Source organism: Pristiophorus japonicus, chromosome 9 (genome assembly GCF_044704955.1).
Source record: "Pristiophorus japonicus isolate sPriJap1 chromosome 9, sPriJap1.hap1, whole genome shotgun sequence".
Classification (NCBI taxonomy): Eukaryota; Metazoa; Chordata; class Chondrichthyes; family Pristiophoridae; genus Pristiophorus; species Pristiophorus japonicus.
The window spans coordinates 160,124,634-160,142,378 of record NC_091985.1 but is presented as its reverse complement, the minus strand read 5'-3'; positions in this window follow the sequence as shown (position 1 = coordinate 160,142,378).

Below are 17,745 nucleotides of genomic sequence, written 5' to 3'. Positions count from 1 at the left end.
TGGAGAGCCCTTTGTCGGCCGGCGCGGACACGATGGGCCGAATGGCCTCCTGTGCTGTAAATGTCTATGGTTCTATGATTCTATGACAGAGCACAACCGTGTCACACAGCAGCCTTTATTTCGAACCGTTCTGTTGATCTAACTTCCATTTTACCATTGCATTGCATTCAGTCAGAGCATTCTGTAATGTTATTTACGTACCTCTGTAGAAATCCATTTCATGGTGTGAAGTTGAATAGCGTGAATTTTAGAGAATTCTAGCTTATCGAAGACCATTTTGAAAATGAATGAAGTTACTGTCGAATTATATTCCTTGCTTTCTCTATGATATTGCAGAAGGCAAGTGTACTGCGATCTTCTGTTTGCAATCTCAGCCTGTTCTTTGTGCATTCTCTTATCTACAGCCTTACTGGACCCACTCAATAGCATGATAAACCCCATTCTTGCAACTGATAGTGAAGTCACCTTATGCTACCTATTACAATCTGATAGGTTTCCATTGTGGCTCTGCAAGAACACCTAATACAGTCTGTGAAATTCTGTTTTTTATGCCCATATATGTGATACAGTTAATGGGATTATCAAAACACTACTTTCACATGACTGATAAAATGCTATGGAGGATGGTAAAATATAATTTTTATTTCCATGCGTTAAGGAGAGTTAATATGATTATAGTCCACACTGGGAATCAAAATCATGCTGTTCATTGTGTTTGTCGATCTCGCTACCTCTTTTAATTAATCTTCATCTGTATTAGTTCTGATTATGCAGAGTAGGTTTTCCATCAACCTTCCCCACAAATGACAAAACTCTCGCTAAAAGTCTCTGAGGGGCTGAGTGAAGGATTATGTCTCAATTCAAAATAGTCCTCATGGTTTGATTGAGTATTGCAGCAATGACTCCAATACAATGGCCCTGACATTGCGATGTGTATAATGCCGCACTCTCAGAGAACGCCTTCATACACATGGTATGAAAGGTGTTTAGGCAAATATTGGCCTGGATATCTAAAAATATCAAAAAATTACATTTTTAGTGAGGTTGGTGGAATGAAGGTAATAATGAATAAAATTCCAATTCTGTAAATTGTAATTAGATTAGATTTCGGAATTCCATTGCATATCATTAGGGGATTCTCTTTGGAAATGATTTCAGTGGAATTCTCCTTTGGCATTGGTGAACCGGGCCCACGTGATCTCAGGTATGCTTCTGAACACCCTGTGTCCCTGGGATCCGTAGGCCATTAAGCTGCCCTCCGCCTCGAGGTCTGAGACCACAACTCTTCGCAGCCTGGGCGCCTGCAAGCAATTTCGTGAATGTTTCGCGGGTCGGAGGCATACTCCGGAGGTATGCCTCCGACCGCAATTACAGGGCCAATATCGACACAAAATCCTTTTTCAACTTTGTCGCTATAAAGCTCCTGAATGCAGGCAATAAGATAACATCTTTAGGTCAATTAGAAACATAGAATCTACAGCGCAGAAGGAGGCCATTTCGGCCCATCATGTCTGCACGGCCGACAAAGAGCCGCACGGCCCTCGGTCAGCAGCCCTGAAGGCTACATATAAACCTATGAACAATGGCGGACAGGTAAAGAGCAACCAGTCTGCCTCACACAACTGCGACATCCCTTATACTGAAACATTCTACACTCCACCCCAACCGGAGCCATGTGATCTCCTGGGAGAGGCAAAAACCAGATAAAAACTCAGGCCAATTTAGGGGGAAAAATCTGGGAAAATTCCTCTCCGACCCATCCAGGCGATTGAAACTAGTCCAGGAGATCACTCTGGTCGTATTCTATTCCCTGAAGTACTTACCATTATATCTGCTCCGTCCAACGATAGGTCATCCAGTCTAATCCCAATTACCAGCTCTAGGTCCGTAACTCTGCAGGTTACGACACTTTAAGTGCCCATCCAACTATCTCTTAAATGTGGTGAGTGTAATGTATGTAGCGCCACACTGTGGACGTACTATGTTACTGCAGCTATTGCTGTTTAATAAACAGTCAGGTCACCTGACAGGAAGGAGGCTTCCACAGAAAGTTCCGGACCTGCAGCATCGTACAGGCTGTGTGTTAAGTGTGCTCTTGAAGATATCACAGTGAGGGTTTCTGCATCCACCACTCTTCCAGGCCCCACAATCCTCTGCGTGAAGAAGCCCCCCCTCAAATCCCTTCTAAACCTTCCACCAACCACCTTAAAACTATGCCCCCTCTTAATAGACCCACCCCTCCACCAATGGAAATAGGAATTATATAGCTATATAAGTTTTATTGCAATGAATCAATTATAAAATAAATGAAATACTCTTGTGTTTGCTACCAAGTTGCACTGGAACAGTTTGCTTATGTTAATTAGCAAGAGCCCAGAACAAGGGCAAAATGACAGACTTATCTACCTTAAAATGGCATTAGATCATGTGCACTATGAGCATTGATATTAAGTCCACTTTGCCTGGAGTAAGTACCCCAGATGACCTTTCTAATTGGTTCCCCTGCCAACGATTGGTGGTGGGGTAATTCCAAGGTACTGGGAGGCCAGCTGATGCCTTTTTAATGCCAGTAAGTTGGGTGGTGTGATTTAATGGCAGAGTCCCCTGTGGACAAGATCTACACATCATGCAATTTTTCCTCGATGAGTCACAGTAGACATATGGAGGAACTTCAAATTGCTGCTTATTGTAAGCGACTAAGTACAAGCACAGCTTGGTGCATTCCTGTACCACATGCGGCTTTGGCATCGTTTCTAATTTGCAAACTGCTTGCTCTCCCGCTGAGCGGGTCTCCATTCAATTATTCAAAATATAACAACCCCCAAATAATAACTTGAATGAATGATTAGAATTTTAAAACCTCTCATCCATTTATTTCCTTCCATACTTAGCCAGCTTGAAGTGATAAGAAGATGTTAAGAATGTGAACCTTTTAAAGTTAGAGTGATGACAAGTGCTAACTGATGATGGGTTATCATTATATAGCGGCCCCTCAACAATATCATCATGCAATGAGTTTACACCTGGTTTCCTCATTACAGCAAATATAATTCAGTCTTAGTTTAGGCAGATTGTTGCAGGAAAGTAGCGTGATGGAAATTCAATCAAGAGAGTTGTCAGGGAAATACTGATCTAGTTGCAGAACGCAGACAGGATACTAATCTAATTAAACTGCCATTGTCACTATTTCTGAGGTAACTGCTCAAGAATATGCAGTCAGGTGGGCAAACCAGGTAAATAAGCGAAACGTACTAAATGGATTAAAAGCAAGCCAAGAACCTTCGACTATCGATAGATACATGTAATTATATATAGCTCCGCCCAGTGGGCTACTGTGGCATTGTAGCCATTGCTGTATCCAAGAATAAACAGGTCAGGTCACCTGACAGGCCTCCTGAAATTATCAGCCATCTTAAAGCCTGTGTGTTTGTGAGGTTGTTCGGAAAACATATACTATACTAGTTGTGTACAGTATATACACAACTATAATATAATCAAAGAGAAAGAATGTGAGCCGTGCCCCAGGAGCACATGGACAGGGACCAAGAAAGGTATAAGAATATAACCATTTCTGTATTCTGCTGAGTGCTCCACCTCGAGCAATCGAGAGGGGCTCTCTATACATATGCTCGAGAAATAAAGACCTGGTGTTGAACTCATCATCATCATAGGCGGTCCCTCGAACGAGGATGACACCAAAAGGGATGAGTTCACTGATGTTTCAACGAAGGACCCGATGTTCCTGTCCTGAACACCAATAGAAGGGGTGGAAGATGCCTGTGCGGGGATTTTATTAACGTGCGGTGACCGTTGCACACCAGCCACCGCACGGGCTTGACAGAGCTAGGCCTTTATCCAGTGGCAAGGGTTAACCAGGACGACTGGAGACCTGCTCTGCTCTGATGTTGAATTAAGACCGACCCGACTCATTAGAAGAACCAGAGATGGTCTCGGTTGAAAAGCAACTAAGACAACGTGGGCGAATTTGACCCGGATGGGGTCTGGTCTCTGAAGTGTTACCTCAACACAAATGTACATAAAATACATTAAAAACTCAACTGGTATTAACTAGTTTTCCATTGGTCGGGAAAGAATAAAATCATTCTGTGAGATAAGCATTCTGATCCTGTCTCTGTACTGGGTGATCAGAGCTTCATTCAAAACACTGATCTTATCTGGCAGAATTTCCAGTCCAATTTAATGCCGGCAATTAGATGCACTTTCAAAAATCAAATCTGGTGTTGAGGGTCAATTTGCCATGTATATATACTGCATTTGATAATTGAACACAGAGTACAATTCGGTTCAGTGTAACTAAGCCCCTGGAGCTAAACTCATGTCTGTGTGACAGAGGCAGGACCCCACGATGAGAACAGCCTTTCGGCCCATCTTGCTTCAACCTGTAAGAAGCCAAAGTTCCCCCATCACACCACCTACTGATGCGGCTGGGGAGAAGTGGTCCTCCAATCACAACTCCCCGACACATGCTGAAACTGCAGCAACCCTCCCCCAGCCCATCTTCACTGTCAGTTGGGAGTGACATGCAAAGCAGACACTGCACTGAACCCCACACACACACACACAGTCAATGCTGGCCCACTCTACCCTCTCGGTCTCCCTGCTTTCCTTCTCCTGATTCCGCACTGTGCGAGTTTTCTGCCTCCTTCCCTCTGGCGATGCAGTATTCGCTTTGCATCTGCGGGAAACGGAGAAAATAGGTGCAGGAGCAGGCCATTCGGCCCTTCGAGCCTGCACCACCATTCAATATGATCATGGCTGATCATGCAACTTCAGTACCCCATTCCTGCCTTCTCTCCGCACCCCCTGATCCCTTTAGTCAAACTCGGCGCAGTGCGAGGGTGAGAGGAGAGAGCATCTGTCACTTGCCCCCTGAATAGCCACAATGATCATGTTAAACCACCCACTCGCATTTGCAACTATAATTTTTTGGCTCTGATAATTCCTGCCCCCAGTCTAAAAGGAACTTTCCACCGGGTAAATGTCAGCTGGTCCGGTGCCCTGTTTGCGTTCGAGTCAAATGACAAGCCCCCGGGACCGTGTTTATTGGAGCAGCAGGCGGTAGGGGGGCTGTTTGAACTATGATGAACCTGCTCACTCCCTGTACCGGGTTACCTGGAGCCCGGACATCATTCCGAGCAATCTCCACTTCTACACACATCCCCCCGCCCGAGGCCAGGCTGCAAATTCACAGCCCAGCATCAGACGGAGGCCATTCAGCCCATCGACCCTCTGTTGGCCCCGCGGCAGCGCTCTCCCCATTACCCTGCCAAAGTCTCTCCATTGCAAACGCTTAACGTTATTTGATTTGTTTGGGTCCAGTTGGCTGTGCAACATCTGATGGGCGGATCTTTGCTATCAATTCCCACTCACCGGTAGATTGTTAATCAAAGATACACCAATAAAATACAATATGTGGGGGTCCGGAGAGCTTTTCAAACACCAGTAATGTCAAATCCAGCTCAACTTTTGTTGAAATAAGAAAAAAAGCAAAATCCGAGACAGAAACCCCAATCGCAATCACTGGGAGAATCGTATTGCATCCGGAGAGAACAAAATAATCAATGCAACAAAATAACACAACTGTACATACCAGTCTTTGCTGAACCCACTGCCCGCACCAGGGTCCCACAGATCCAGGCGGAGATGGACTCCGATTGCCCACAACACGCGCCCAACTTCTAACTGTCCACAGCACACATTTCCTCCAGGGAACGCTAATCCTGTGGTTGCAACATGTCAACTCCGGTCCGGGCGCTGTCCAGTTTTAAGTTACTGCCACCAGTCGGGTCAACAGTCAGCATTCGGTGCCCTCAGCCTGATGGGGGGGGGGAGAGACTGGCATTGCCCTGGGTGTTGTACATGTGTGTGTGTGTGTGTGTATAGAGAGAGGGAGAGAGATGGAGCTGGCTACAAGCTTGGAGCCTGAGAGGCACCTTACACACACACACACACACCAGTAATCTGGCCAGCCTGCAAAGGCAGAGGGCTGAGAGCTGCAGCCTGTGAGTGCTGGGCTGCAAATGCAGCAGCTCCCAGGAGCTGAGAGCAGGCGAGAGGGAGTGAGAGGGGAGTGAGCCTCCAGCCCAGGGCACTTGCAGAGGGCCAGATCCGGCAGCAGGGGGCAGAGCGAGCCTGAGAGCCACCTCACACACTCCAAGCTCTCCAGCTCCCCTCTCCACTCCCTGGCTCAGGCAAGGTGACAGCGCAGGAATGTACCCGACAAATATCCCCCCATTTATCCAGGCAGGACAGCAATGCAAACATCTAGACAGGCATAGTGGACGGGAGGCTTTTGGTACCTGATTATAGAGTCAGCCCTGGCTCACTGAGTAGCACCCTCACCTCTGAGTCAGAAGGTTATGGGTTCAAGTCCCACTCCAAGCACTTGACCACAAAAATCTAGGCTGACACTCTGCAGTGCTGAGGGAGTGCTGCACTGTCGGAGGTGCCATCTTTCGGATGACGCTTTAAACTAAGGATGTGATTATTTGTACTAACGAAATGGCAGCTGTTTCTCTGATTGGCTCTCCATTATCACATGACCCGATGCTGATTGGTCCCCTTGGAGGATAAGCCACGTCCTGAAGTTTCTGCGATGTGTAACTGGAACCGCCCAGCCTAACTTTGTGCATTGTAACATGATCCACTTTGACTTTAGAAGTCAGTGAGGACACACATCCCTCCCCTAGACAAAGTCCCTTACCCCAGCGCAAGTGCAAATCTCCACCCCCCAAGGCTCTCTCCCTCTCCCCCCCACCCTCAGCTCTCCCAACACCCCCCCTCCGCCCCCCCCCCATCGCCGCTCCCCTCCCCCCCACCAGGGCCCAGTCGAAGGCTCGGGAATGAATTTGTTCGGGGCCCCGGTTCCAGTTCCGATTTTGGAAGGGTGCATGCGCAGAAAATCGTTAGTACAAATTTTGCTCGGGGGGGGGGGTGGGGGGCAGAGTGGGAGGCACATACGCAGAGAGCATTTAGTACAAATAGTTACTCTGTTAAACCGAGGCCCGGTCTGCTCTCTCAGGTGGACCTAACAGATCCCATGGCACTATTTCGGAGAAGAGCAGGGGAGTTATCCCCGGTGTCCTGGCCAATATTTATCCCTCATTCAACATAACAAAAAAACAGATTTTCTGGTCATTATCATATTGCTGTTTGTAGGAGCTTGCTTGTGCACAAATTGGCTGCCGCGTTTCCCACATTACAGCAACTACACTCCAAAAGTACATCGGCTGTAAAGCACTTTAAGAAGTCCAGTGGTCGTGAAAGGCGCTATATAAATGCAAGTCTTTCTTTTCTTTCTGATGATCTTGCTGCAACCCCATTAACTTTGCCGACAGGAGGCTGAGGCGTGTGAGAGACAGTGCACTGCAGCAGCAGATGTTGTGGGTGCCGGGGGAAGGAGCTGACTGCATGATACAATCGCTCCATCGTTTGCCATACACTCCAGTCCACCTCCCGTAATTAAACTAGGGCACTGCGGAATTAATCCTGTTTACATTTTAAAGTCATCCATGATGTCCTTATGTTTCAAAAAAATCGAATCGAATTTGATTTTTCCCTAGCCACTGACTCCATCCCTCTGTCAGAGAAGTCGCGGAGGAGTTGAGAAGATTCTTTTATGCAGCATATTGTTATCGTCGGGAATGCATTGCTTGAAATGGCGGTGGGAGCAGATTCAACAGAAACTTTCCAAAGGGTTATAAGGGAAGAAAGGGATTGGGACTGGCATGATGAGTGAATGGACTCCTTCGGTGCTGTATGATTCTATGGGTTGGATATTAACCCTTCTGCGATGGTTGGTGTAGGTTAAACCCTAAAATCCGCCACATGCGACCCCAAGCCGAGGCATACGCCATTTTTATGGTGGTGGGTAGCACGCTGCATGAGGGTCCCATCTCGGAGAGGCAGGGCGCTTCATCAACATATTTAAATCAGCCTCACGCAGTGCAATTGGGAGCCTGATTTAAATCTAATCGCAGCCATGTGGGTTTCTCAGGGCTCGGGAAACCCGGCAGAGAAAGGGAGGTGGGGGGGGGGGTGCTAGCTGTCGGCTCCACAAGGTAAGTGCCTTTCCCAGCACTCCCTGTGGGCCAGGAGGAGCAGCAGTGCTCCCCCTGGCCTCTCAAGGAAAGCTTCAGCCTCCCCTCTGCCGATCGTGGCCCCTCTCCCACCGCCCCCCCCTCCCCCTCCCCACCACGATTGGCGACCGACCCCCTCAAGCCCCGATCTGCCGACTGCTCCCATGCTGTGACCACAGCTGACACCCCTGTCCCCACGCCCCGATGTGCAGCCCGCTCACCTCCCACGGGACCACCCAAGGGTCAGCCCGCCTCCTGCCGCTGGTTCTCCCGCCCGGCAGCCAGCCAGCTGACAATGTAGCCGGTTACCAAGTGGGAAGCGGAAGAAACAATGATAATGAACTCCTGCATCATGTTCAGCGGGACCTGAGCATCCCTGGTTAATATGTCTCTACTTATCTGTAGAATAACTCCTCGAGGCCTAGTGCTATGCTTGAACTGCTGTGACCTTAGTCTCTTTATTGTAATTCAGAGTGCCTTCACCACGTGGTGACGAGCCTTTTATACAGCACCTGCCTGGGCCTCCCACAGTTGCACCCTCTAGTGGTACCAGCATAGTATATACAGAGAGTACACATATATGACACTGGTCATGCCGGGCTCTTGGGCCGCAGTCGGCCTGGCCTGCTCCCTCCCCACCTCCCATTGCCCAGGGCCTGTGTGTGTGTGTAAGGGTGGGCTGGGATGGAGAGAAGGAAATCTGTTGGTCCATGGATAGGATGATTATTACAATGGGGCAGAAATTTCTCTGGAGGACTTCCCGCGGGAAAAGCACTAAATAATGGACATAAAATGCACACTTACTTTAAGTTGCTGCGCCCACTCGAGAACCCGGTCCGGAGGCCTCTCGTGATTGCGCGTCGCAGCGCGTTCACGTTGGGACATCTGCAGGAGTCACGTGGGCCTGGACACCCAATCACAGGTAAGTATTTTCTCATTCATAGTAATAGGAGATTTGTAAGTTACCAAACTCCTATTACAATGAATGAGAAAAACCCAAAACGCTCAAACACTACATAAAACATTTAAAAAATACCTCACACAATACACGAATAGAAATTAAAGTTGTTATTCATGTTTTTTAAAGAAAAGAAATTTGCCGATTTAAAAAAAAAGTTCGGGTTAGGGTTTAAAATAACATTACCTGAATGGGTAGGGTTTTAACATAAATATGATTTTTAAAATTTTATTTTAATCATGTTTTTTTATAGGTTTTTAAACTCTTACGCCTATAAAAGTATGCTATAGAAATATAGAAAAATAGAAAATAGGTGCAGGAGTAGGCCATTCAGCCCTTCGAGCCTGCACCACCATTCAATAAGATCATGACTGATCATTCCCTCAATACCCCTTTCCTGCTTTCTCTCCATACCCCTTGATCCCTTTAGCCGTAAGGGCCATATCTAACTCCCTCTTGAATATATCCAATGAACTGGCATCAACAACTCTCTGCGGTAGGGAATTCCACAGGTTAACAACTGTCTGAGTGAAGAAGTTTCTCCTCATCTCAGTTCTAAATGGCCTACCCCTTATCCTAAGACTGTGTCCCCTGGTTCTGGACTTCCCTGTCATCAGGTACATTCTTCCCACATCTAGCTTGTCCAGTCCCGTCAGAATCTTATAAGTTTCTATGAGATCCCCTCTCATCCTTCTAAACTCCAGTGTATAAAGGCCCTGTTGATCCAGTATCTCCTCATATGTCAGTCTCGCCATCCCGGGAATCAGTCTGGTGAACCTTCGCTGCACTCCCTCAATAGCATGAACGTCCTTCCTCAGATTAGGAGACCAAAGCTGCACACAATATTCCAGGTGAGGCCTCACCAAGGCCCTGTACAACTGCAGTAAGACCTCCCTGCTCCTATACTCAAATTCTTTAGCTATGAAGGCCAACATACCATGTGCCTTCTTCACCGCCTGCTGTACCTGCATGCCAACTTTCAATGACTGATGTACCATGACACTCAGGTCTCGTTGCACCTCCCCCTTTCCTAATCTGACGCCATTCAGATAATATTCTGCCTTCGTGATTTTGCCCCCAAAGTGGATAACCTCACATTTATCCACATTATACTGCATCTGCCATGCATTTGCCCACTCACGTAACCTGTCCAAGTCACTCTGCAGCCTTTTAGCATCCTCCTCACAGCTCACACCGCCACCCAGTTTAGTGTCATCTGTAAACTTGGAGATATTACACTCAATTCCTTCATCTAAATCATTAATGTATATTGTACACAGCTGGGGTCCCAGCAGTATGCGTCTGCTTTTTCAGGCGCAAGATTTTTGAGGACATTTGCTGGGCAAGCTATGCGTAAATCCAGCAATCTTGCCCTTGCACATGTTCTCGCTCCTGAGATGTCTACGATCTGTCAAGCTCCAGTTTGACAGATCGGAAAAGCCGGTTTTCAGCGCATGTGCATTGTGTGCCAAAAACCGGCTTTTCCGATGCCTTCCCGGGTTCGTAGAAACTTCGTACGGGCCCGGGACATCAGAATTTCTACCCCAATATTAATTTTACCCTAGTGAGGATCTGTGGTAAGGCGGAAGGCGAGGGAAGGAGAGGTGTAATCAGTCCGCTGAACACCGAATGAAAAGAGCTTATGGGCTGGACGACAATTGAGGCGATTTTGAGAATTGTCAGTGGCTCACAGCCTGTTAGAATTGCCGTTTTGTGATTGTAAACTCGGGAAGGTTCAATAAAAAAATTGGAAGCTGGATAGACCAAAATAGAAGAGCAGGAAAATAAGATCAAATGGGCAACTTTACATTTTTAGTTAATGGGATCCCTTCAGAATTTCAATCATAGAATTATAGACATTTACAGGAAGGAGGCCATTTCGCCCCATTGTGTCTGCGCCGGCCGACCAAGAGCTATCCAGCCTAATCCCACTTTCCATCTCGAGGTCCGTAACCCTTCAAATGCACATCCAAGTACTTTTTAAATGTGGTGAGGGTTTCTGCCTCTACCATCCTTTCAGGCAGTGAGTTCCAGATCTCCACCATGCTCTGGGTGAAGAAATTTCCCCTCAACTCCCCTCTAAACCTTCTACCAATTACTTTAAATGTATGCCAACTAGTTGTTGACCCCTCTGCTAAGGGAAATAGGCCTTTTCTATCCACTATATCCAGGCCCCTCATAATTTTATCGACCTCAATCAGGTCTCCCCTCAGCCTCCTCTTTTCCAAGGAAAACCAAAGCAGCCTATCCAATCTGTCCTCATAGCTAAGATTCTCCACTCCCGGCAACATCCTCATAAATCTCTGTACCCTCTCCAGTGCAATCATGTCCTTCCTGTAATGCGGTGACCAGAACTGCACGCAGTACCCCAGCTGTGGCCTAAACAGTGTTTTATACAGTTCAAGCATAACCTACCTGCTCTTATATTCAATGCCTTGGCTAATAAAGACAAGCATTCCGTATGCCTTCTTAACCATGCACTCCCAGGTCCCTTTGTTCCTCTACACTTCTCAATGTCCTACCATTTAATGTGTATTTCCACTCATAGGGGCAACTAAAACTTGGGGACATAGTCTTATAATAAGGGGCCGCCTACTTAAAACTGAGATGAGGAGAAATTTCTTCTCTCAGATGGTTGTAAATCTATGGAAGTCTCTGCCCCAGAGAGCTGTGGAGGCTGGGTCATTGAATATATTTAAGGCGGAGATGGACAGATTTTTGAGCGATAAGGGAATAAAGGGTTATGGGGAGCGGGCAGGGAAGTGGAGCTGAGTCCATGATCAGATCAGCCATGATCTTATTGAATGGCGGAGCATGATCGAGGAGCCAACTGGCCTACTCCTGCTCCTATTATGTTCTTATGTTCTTATGTTGCTTGTTAGCCCTCCCCAAATGCATTACCTCATACGTCTCTGGATTGAATTCCATTTGCCACTGCTCTGTCCACCTGACCAGTTGATTGATATCTTCCTGCAGTCCGCAGCTTTCTTCTTCATTATCAACCACACAGCCGATTTTAGTATCACAAGTTTTGAGTCGCAATCTCATCCAGTCCGACTTACATAAGAACATAAGAACATAAGAATTAGGAACAGGAGTAGGCCATCTAGCCCCTCGAGCCTGCTCCGCCATTCAACAAGATCATGGCTAATCTGGCCATGGACTCAGCTCCACTTACCCGCCCGCTCCCCATAACCCTTAATTTCCTTATTGGTTAAAAATCTATCTATCTGTGATTTGAATACATTCAATGAGCTAGCCTCAACTGCTTCCTTGGGCAGAGAATTCCACAGATTCACAACCCTCTGGGAGAAGAAATTCCTTCTCAACTCGGTTTTAAATTGGCTCCCCCGTAGTTTGAGGCTGTGCCCCCTAGTTCTAGTCTCCCCGACCAGTGGAAACAACCTCTCTGCCTCTATCTTGTCTATCCCTTCAATTATTTTAAATGTTTCTATAAGATCACCCCTCAACCTTCTGAACTCCAACGAGTAAAGACCCAGTCTACTCAATCTATCATCATAAGGTAACCCCCTCATCTCCGGAATCAGCCGAGTGAATTGTCTCTGTATACCCTCCAAAGCTAGTATAACCTTCCTTAAGTAAGGCGACCAAAACTGCACGCAGTACTCCAGGTACAGCCTCACCAATACCCTGTACAGTTGCAGCAGGACCTCCCTGTTTTTGTACTCCATCCCTCTCGCAATGAAGGCCAACATTCCATTCGCCTTCCTGATTACCTGCTGCACCTGCAAACTAACTTTTTGGGATTCATGCACAAGGACCCTGACTCCGTTAGGTGCATCGAGGAGGCTCAAGCACGTGGGGAGATCCCGTCCGAACTGACCCCCGTCCGGACGGAATTCCTCATCGGCGCCAAACCCCGGAACCTCCCTCGGGGGCCGGCGCCTCACAACTTGAGCCGCCTCGGGGAAATCCCCTCCGTGCCTTTCAGTTCCGCACGGAGGGGTTTCCTGTACGGGCTGCTCCTGCACACCCTCAACTTTGCCATCCTCGCCGGCCGTCCGGACACGCCATGGCGTACCATCTTGCCGTCCGGAGGAGGCGGGGGTCCCCGATGGAGGGCACTCTACGCAGGGGTCCTCCCACTATTCATCGGGGACTTGGCCTGGAGGGTGGTGCACGGAGCAGTGCCGTGCAACAAATTTTTAAGCAGGTTCACTGACTCCCAGGCCGCCTGCAATTTCTGCGGTCTGGAGGAGTCCGTGTTCCATGTTTTTATTGAATGCACAAGGTTGCAGCCCCTGTTCCACTGTTTGAAGGGGCTGCTCCTGAAATTCTGGCTGCACTTCAGTCCCACTCTCCTGATCTTTGGGCACCCTGTGCGGAGGGGAGCGGGTAGGTCCGAAGGCCTCCTCGTAGGACTGCTCCTGGGCACGGCCAAGGGTGCCATCAGCCGGTCCAGGCAGCGGGCGGTCGAGGGGGTCGTTCAACCTGACTGCCTGCCTCTCTTCCGCTCTTACATCCAGTCCAGGGTGTCCTTGGAGATGGAGCACGCGGTGTCCACCGGTACGCTCGCGGCCTTCCGCGAGAGGTGGGCACCGGAGGGACTGGAGTGCATCATCACGCCCGGCAACCAAATTTTAATTTGATTTTACGTTTTAAAGTTTAATTTGTTTTAATTGCCAGTGCTTTTAGTGTCCCCTTCCCTTTTATAGGGGGCACTGGGGAAAAATTGTGATTTTAGTGCCCAAAAAAAAAAGCAAAAAAAAAAAGAAAAACACAAAAAAAAAAGGGGGAAAAAAAAAAAGGGCCTTGTAAATGTCTGGAGTGTCACCCAGGTCGGGTGGCACTGTTTAATGTCTTTATGTTTTGCAGGTAAACTCAAAAGAGTTTCATGCACAAGGACCCCCAGGTCCCTCTGCACCGCAGCATGTTGTAATTTCTCCCCATTCAAATAATATTCCCTTTTACTGTTTTTTTTTCCAAGGTGGATGACCTCACATTTTCCGACATTGTATTTCATCTGCCAAACCTTAGCCCATTCGCTTAACCTATCTAAATCTCTTTGCAGCCTCCCTGTGTCCTCTACACAACCCGCTTTCCCACTAATCTTTGTGTCATCTGTAAATTTTGTTACACTACACTCTGTCCCCTCTTCCAGTTCATCTATGTATATTGTAAACAGTTGTGGTCCCAGCACCGATCCCTGTGGCACACCACTAACCACCGATTTCCAACCCGAAAAGGACTCATTTATCCCGACTCTCTGCTTTCTGTTAGCCAGCCAATTCTCCATCCATGTTAATACATTTCCTCTGACTCCGCGTACCTTTATCTTCTGCAGTACCCTTTTGTGTGGCACCTTATCGAATGCCTTTTGGAAATCTAAATACACCACATCCATCGGTACACCTCTATCCACCATGCTCGTTATATGGGTGAAAGGGTGAATGTTTACTTGCGGGCGGGTATGGGTTGGAGAGCGGACGGGGGGGTGGGTGGAGGGGCGGGTTAAAAGCGTGGAAAGTGACTTGGTATCAGGAGGCCAGCTCCAACCCACCCAGCTCCATGTTAGGCTGCGTATGATCAACCTCCAGGGAGAGGCAGGCACTCAATCTCTATGGGGCTGAAATTGCGGTCGGAGGCTTCCCGCGGGCAATTGCCTCCGACCTGAAACGTTTCTACGAATTTACCTGGCGGTCAGGGAGGAGCGTGGGATTCTGGTGGGGAGGCCTTCTGTTCCCGTGCTGCGAAGCGCGCTCCCGTCCTCCAGGTTCCCACGAAAACGGTGCAGTCACGTGTGACTGCTCAGCCAATCAGGTACAGTATTCTCAATTAATAGCAACGGGAACTCCGTATCTACCAGTTCTCATTGCTATTAATATAGAAAAAAAAACAAAGACACTAAACACATAATAAAAAATAAAAAACACACCTCACATAATTAAAATTAATTGAAATTAAAGTTAATAAATATTTTAGAGAAATTTTTTTTTCCCGAGTTTTTAAAAAGTTTTAAAAATTATGTTTAAAAATAAATGTAACATAGTGGGCAGGGTTTTAAAAAATAATATGTGTTTTTTAAATTTAATTTAATTATATTTTTGTATGTTTTTAAACTCTTACGTCTGTAAAAGTAGGCTGTGTGCCTGCTTTTATCAGGAGCAAAATTTTTCAGGACATTTGCTGGGCAAGTTATGGGTAAATACCGCAATCTTGCCCTTGCAAATGTCTTCGCTCCCGAGATGTGGATCATCTGTCAAGCAGTTTGACAGATTGGAAAAGCCGGTTTTCAGCGCATGCGCATTGCACGCCGAAAACCGGCTTTTGCGATGCCTTCCCGGGTCCGTACACACTCCGTGCGGATCCCGGAGGCCGGAATTTCAGGGCTGATATGTTCATCACCCAATTGCAGCGATATTAACATGGGTTTATAGATTTAACTGTGGGTCCGCGGGTTTCCCTGGCTTCCTGGAACTCAAGGCGGAAACCCAGCGTCAACTGAGGGGCTGAACCATTGACTGCGAAACACGCCAATAAATATTGACACAACACCAACTACCACTTGCATTTATATAGTGCCTTTAACGTAGTAAAATGTCCCAAGGCGCTTCACAGAAGTGTTATAAGACAAAACAGATACATTTAACACCGAGCCACATAAGAATAAATTAGCGCAGGTGACCAAAAGTTTGGTCAAAGAGGTTGGTTTTAAGGAGCGTTTTAAAGGAGGAAAAAGAGGTAGAGAGGCGGAGAGGTTTAGGCAGGGAGTTCCAGAGCTTAAGGACACCTCACAGCTGCATGCTTGCCTGCTTGTGTGAAAGGTGTTGCTCACAGTACTTGTGCTAGGAGGTTACTTTACAACTGATGCTCACTACTTTGGAGGATTGTACGTCTGATCTCCACTCTGCAGCTGTGATCGATCAGACCAGCATAGGTGTCACTGATGCTCTTTTACTGTGGACCTCACATGTGGACTGTTGCACAAACGGTAATTTCGCTAGTCGTGTGACTATATAGTTGCCTGCGACGGTTCCTGAGTTAAATATCAAATTACACATGGACAATGACAGTACCGTTACCATTAATGTTCGTTTAATACAGAAGTACAAGACTCACCACTTATACTCTATAATTCCCTGATACAGAAGAAACACAAGACTCACCACTTATACTCTATTTAACTCTGCAGAAAAGGCATTCCAAAAGGGTGTTCCTTTCCGCTCAAAATACTCATAGTTACCCAATACGTCCCCGGGTGATCAATCTGGTCCTGACACTGTTCCTTCAAGGGGCGCTCCCCTGGTCCCTGCTTCTGTCGAGTGTTGTTCCCAGGTTCTCGCTCCGGACTGTCCAAGCTTGTCTATCTTTATACCCTTTTTCCTCTTAGTTAACCATTGTGTGTTGCTATTAATTGCCTGCTTGTTTTTACAAGAAGTACAGAGACATTCTGCTGTTACCGCAACTTGTCTCTTGCTTCCAAGAGCTATTACTAAGTCAGAGTCTTCGTTACCGTGTGTGAACCTTATCTTGATCAATTAAGTCTTTTCTTACCACCCCTTGCTGTTTCCACAGCTGGTCCTGTTACATAGAAACAGAGAAAATAGGTGCAGGAGTAGGCCATTCAGCCCTTCGAGCCTGCACCACCATTCAATGAGTTCATGGCTGAACATGAAACTTCAGTACCCTATTCCTGCTTTCTCACCATACCCCTTGATCCCCCGAGTAGTAAGGACTACATCTAACTCCTTTTTGAATATATTTAGTGAATTGGTCTCAACAACTTTCTGTGGTAGAGAATTCCACAGGTTCACCACTCTCTGGGTGAAGAAGTTTCTCCTCATCTCGGTCCTAAATGGCTTACCCTTATCCTTAGACTGTGACCCCTGGTTCTGGACTTCCCCAACATTGGGAATATTCTTACTGCATCTAACCTATCTAAACCCATCAGAATTTTAAACGTTTCTATGAGATCCCCTCTCATTCTTCTGAACTCCAGTGAATACAAGCCCAGTTGATCCAGTCTTTCTTGATATATCAGTCCTGCCATCCCGGGAATCAGTCTGGTGAACCTTCGCTGCACTCCCTCAACAGCAAGAATGTCCTTCCTCAAGTTAGGAGACCAAAACTGTACACAATACTCCAGGTGTGGCCTCACCAAGGCCCTGTACAGCTGTAGTAACACCTCCCTGCTCCTGTACTCAAATCCCCTCGCTATGAAGGCCAACATGCCATTTGCTTTCTTAACCGCCTGCTGTACCTGCATGCCAACCTTCAATGACTGATGTACCATGACACCCAGGTCTCGTTGCACCTCACCTTTTTCTAATCTGTCACCATTCAGATAATAGTCTGTCTCTCTGTTTTTACCACCAAAGTGGATAACCTCACATTTATCCACATTATACTTCATCTGCCATGCATTTGCCCACTCACCTAACATATCCAAGTCACTCTGCAGCCTCATAGCATCCTCCTCGCAGCTCACACTGCCACCCAACTTAGTGTCATCCACAAATTTGGAGATACTACATTTAATCCCCTCGTCTAAATCATTAATGTACAATGTAAACAGCTGGGGCCCCAGCACAGAACCATGCGGTACCCCACTAGTCACTGCCTGCCATTCTGAAAAGTACCCATTTACTCCTACTCTTTGCTTCCTGTCTGACAACCAGTTCTCAATCCACGTCAGCACACTACCCCCAATCCCATGTGCTTTAACTT